Source organism: Echinops telfairi, unplaced genomic scaffold, assembly GCF_000313985.2.
Source record: "Echinops telfairi isolate 266 unplaced genomic scaffold, ASM31398v2 ScPeMD7_7;HRSCAF=31, whole genome shotgun sequence".
NCBI classification, from domain to species: domain Eukaryota; kingdom Metazoa; phylum Chordata; class Mammalia; order Afrosoricida; family Tenrecidae; genus Echinops; species Echinops telfairi.
Genome location: NW_022103904.1, coordinates 17,547,186 through 17,552,113, shown reverse-complemented (window position 1 = coordinate 17,552,113; position 4,928 = coordinate 17,547,186). Strand labels below are relative to the sequence as shown.

The window sequence follows — 4,928 nt, the reverse complement described above, 5'->3', positions numbered from 1 at the left end:
CCACTAAAGAACAGTGTGTGTTTCTTCCCTTTAAGAAGAATGTGTTTTAGCTCCACACCCTTACTCTGTTGCATTCACCCATTTGACCAGCAGGTACAGACCAGACACCTGATCTTTTGAGTTGAACCAAAGAGCAAAGAATGCTCAGGCAGAGAACTGACTGAAACCTGAGAAATTAGCTTCTTGGTTCATGTGGAGCATCCTATAATAAGTGATGACACCCTATCCAGAAGCCTTTACATTGGATTCCATTTTTGAACATCTGTTACATACATACTCAATTACCATAACTCCACCCATGTAGATCCAATTCCTCCACCCCTGTTCATGAATTAACATAATGCCTTTTCCACTTAACCACTGGTAAAACCTGTTTTTTTCCCATGTTAGGTGTGACTGTGGTCTGCATTCCCTTAGACCCCCTAGGATGTCTCCCCTTGCAAGGTACTTTTCTCTCAATAAATCGTTTGGCTTGTACAGTCAGTTGGACAAACTTATTCTTATTCTTAATTGGGCAAGGGAAAGAACTTCATCCGTGGGGCACTCCTACAACAAGTCAAGATGCTGAACAATTCTACTATCACAAGGATCCATTATGTATCAATTTTATTACTGGAGAGGGCTAGCGGTACCAGGCTTTTCCTCTATCAGTTTTTGTCACCCTGGCAACAGACTATTTAGATGAGTGATGGTATTCAGACAAGAAATTAATAGGCTTGAACAGAGTAAGTGTGCTTATTACTGGGACAAGTCAGCACCAATGTATAGACAGGCACCCAGCAAGTCTGAGGGATACTTGGGATGGAAACGTTAGCCTTTTGTTTGCTCATGGTGACATGATGGACTTTCTGCTATTGGCTGCCTTTTCATAGTGAACCTCCCTTTTACAGATGGGACACATGTGCCCCAGAGTTCATGTTGTGCTCTTGTTGCCAGGCCAGGCACCACCAAAGGTGGATTCAATCATGTGGGGTTGGTGTGACTACCCTGCTTATCTCCATCTCCATCCTTTTATTGTCTTCTCTTCGTGGAAACTATTGATAGGAAATGTGTCTTCTTTGCCACCCACCTTCCTCTTGCTTGGAAGATATTGGTAAAGGAAATGTGTCTTCATCACTTTGTGTTAGGAATACCTTCCATGGTGCTCCTGTCCCCTTCCCCTGGGCCTAGTTGGCCTTCCTATCATTACCCTCTCATGTAATACCATCAAAATTCTATTGGAAGTTGAGGGATGTAGATCCCTGTAGCTGCTTCCTGCTGGACAGGGGCATAGAGCTGATTTGGATGGCACCACTTTAGTCCCTATCTGGGTGGGGGGTTGTGGGGAAAGGATCTGGATGGCATTTGGTAGCTGCCCGATCTGGAGAGTGTAAGAGTCAGCTAGAGCATGTGGGATGGGCAACCAGGTTGTGGTCTCACAGTTTCCATCATGGAAGAGACAAATGCACAAGACCATTAAAAACATGTGTATCAAAAGACTTCATTTTTTAAAGTAAAAAAGAGAGCCCATGGAGTGGGGACATTTTATTGATAATGATACAATGTACAAAGGATTAATCCCTAAAATCTATATAATGTTTCGATACCTCAATACAAAAAAGACAAGTCAATTAGAAAGTGGTCAAAGGACAAGAACAGTTCACCAAAAGGATGCCCAAATGGCCAACAGATACATGAAGAAATGCTCATGATCACTTGCCATCTGGGGGAGGCAAATCAAAGCAATGATTGATATCACTTTACATTGACAATGATGCCTATTTTAGCTTGGGTTCCCTAGAGAAGCAAAACTAGTGACACTTGTATGTGTTATACATAGAAAGAGAATTAGATCCAGGAAAGGCTTACACAGTTGTAGAAAGAGGTAAATCTAGTCTGGTTCAAGTCAGACTTTCCCTAGCTTGAAGCTGATGAACAGGAAGCAGAATGACAAAGCTGAGACAGCAGGGTCACAGGCTGGTGGATTCAGAAGTCCAAGGCTAGCTGAATGAATCTGCTGTTGGTAGTCGCTGACGACTCCTGGGATTGGCAGACAACACAATAGGAGATGAACCAGACCAGGATTCAGGTCCAGTAGAAGGCGATGGAATAAAGCAGCTTTGGTTCTGTTGGTCTCTCCTTCTTAGAGAAAAAGGCTTATGATACCAATGAGGTGTCATCATCAGGCTGTGACAAAAATGAAAGATTTGAGCTCTGTCCCTGCTTGTACCCAGGAATGTCTATTTGACATAGTCCCTAACCATCAGCCAAGTTAAACAAACAAACAGCAGAAAGAAAGAACTGAACAAATGCTGGCGAGGCTCACAGAGAGAATGGAACCCTTATACACTGCTTGTGAGAATGTAATTATGTGTGACCACTGTGGAAATGTGCTACACCACCACTTGTCTGTCAGTTGGTCATACTATAGTGGCTTGTGTGTTACTGTGATCCTGTAAGCCAGTGGTTCTCAACCTTCCTAAGGCCATGACCCTTTAATACAGTTCCTCATGTGGTGGTGACCCCCCCAACCATAAAATTATTTTTGTTGCTACTTCATAACTGTAATTTTGCTACTACTATGACTTGGGCAACCCCTGTGAAAGGGTCGTTTGACCCCCAAAGGGGTCACAACTCACAGGTTGAGAACCGCTGCTATAAGCTATGCCACTGGTATTTCAAATCCCTGCAGTCACCCAAAGTGAACGTGTTTCAGTGGAGCTTCCAGACTACACAGAAAACAACAGACTTGGCTCCTCACTTTGAAGGAGCCACTGCAAACTCTTATGCATAGCTAACAGGCTAAAGAATGAATCAGAACAATGTCAGAGGCAGTGCCAGAGAATGGGCCTCTCAGCTCCAAGGGCACCCCAAGTGTGACAGGGAGCGGATTCCTCTTGAGTGGAGTCAACCATGGCGATGTGAGTCAGGTAAAGCCCGTGAGAGTGGAGCTTCTGGGATCTTCATATGCTGATGGAGCACAAGACAAGGTAAGGAGAAACAGCAGCAAAGATCTGCTCGTGATCAGAACGTGGAATGTGAGAAGTATGAATCTAGGAAAGTTGGAAGTTCTCAAAAATGAAATGGAATGCATAAAGATTTATATCTTCATCATTAGTGAACCAAGATGGACTGATATTGACCATTTTGCATCAGAAAATCATATGATTTTTACTATGCTGGGAATACCACAATCAAGAGGAATGGGGTGGCATTCATTATCAAATAGGATATTGCAAAAATCATGAAGTATAATGCTGTCTGTGATAGTATTACATCTATCCACCTTCAATGAAATTCAGTCAGTACAAATATTAATCAAATTTATGGCCCAACCACAAAAGCCAGTGATGAAGATATTAAAGAATTCTACCAAGGATTTCAGTTAGAAATTGATCCAATATGCAGTCAGAATACATCGATAATTATTGATGATTGGAATGCAAAAGTGGGGTGAAAAAGAGGAAGGAACAGTGGTAGGAACATATGGTCTTGGTGATAGAAATGAAGCTGGGGGCCACATGATAGAATTTTGCAAACCCAATAACTCATTCACAGCAAATACCTTTTTTCAACAACACAAAAACAACTATGCGCATGGACTTCCCCAGGTGGAATACACAGAAAACAAATTGACTACATCTGTGGGAAGAGAATACGGAAAAGTTCAAGATCAGCAGCTAACACCAGACCAGTGGTAACTGTAACAGACCACCAATTGTTCATATGTAAGTGCCGGATAAAGCTGAAGAATATTTTTTAAAAGTTCACAAGAGCCAAAATGCAATCTTGAGTCTATCCCACCTGAATTTTGAGAACAACTGAAGAACAGATTTGATGCATTGAGCACCAATGACAGAAGGCCTGATGACCTGTTGGAGGACATCAAGACCATCATTCATGAGGAAAGCAAAAGGGACATTGAAAAGACAGGCAAGAAAGAAAAGATCAAAGTGGACGTCAGAAAAGACCATGGAACTTTTACTCCCAAAGTTCCTACAGCAAATAGAAGAAAGGATGAAGTCAGAGAGTTGAATAGCAAATTTTAGTCCATCTATGTACGTATATGTGGCTCTGAAGTTCATTTATAAAAATTTTAAAGAATATTATTCAGATAATGGTGATTTCATTTCTTTATGAAAATATATTTGTGGCTCTCAAGTAGTTCCTACATTGTTGTGACAGACAGGATTGGCTCTTTCATCTCAAAAAGTTGCCAACCCTTGGGCTAGACTGTTGAAGAGTATTGACTTGGGTGACATGGGAGTTTGTAGTCCACAGAAACAAGCAAACCAAACACCAAAAACACGTAGGTAAACCTGCTGCTGTAAGTTTCCACGACTGTAACTCTTTACAGGAGTAGATCAATCAGGGAGCAGATGAGGGGTGAATTAATGGGGCATCTGATGAGTGGTTTAACAGATGATGATCTAAAATGTAAATTCTCACCTAATTTGGAAGGGGAAAAAGTCTGAACTCATTCCAGCATTCAAACTTAAGCCCCAAATCCCGCGTCTGAAACAGAAATCAAGTTTGGGTTAGACTCTGGGCATATATATTCCATTCCAAGTAAAATTTCTTTCCATTTGTTTTATGAATCCTAGAATATGAGTTATCTGCTTCTACAACACCATGGTAGTGTGGCAGTTAGATTGTATATCAACTTGCATTTGTGTAGGGTTAGTGTCAATCAGGTTACAATCTGGTCGTGCCTCCTGTGGGGAGTAGCCTTTTCTACAATAAAGAAAGTTAAAACAACTTCCTCTCTCCACCTTCACCTTCCTGCTGGCTGGGAACCTGTGCCTGCCTAGTAGAGTGGCCACATGTGGTTGTCCGACCCTGAGAGATGTAGTCACTATGCCACACTTCCACCAACCCTGGATCCTTGCATCCGTATCATCCATATGCACCTGCCTGCTTGCTTCCCACTTCACTTTGCTGTGTCCCAG

The 4,928-nt window shown here is 42.1% G+C and overlaps 1 protein-coding gene across 2 annotated transcripts in view; it reads left to right on the top strand.

Annotated features, from left to right (window-relative positions):
• Positions 1-4,928, top strand: part of UPP1 (uridine phosphorylase 1) — a 37,691-nt gene that overhangs the window by 2,940 nt on the left and 29,823 nt on the right. The gene's annotated exons all lie outside the window — the stretch shown is intronic.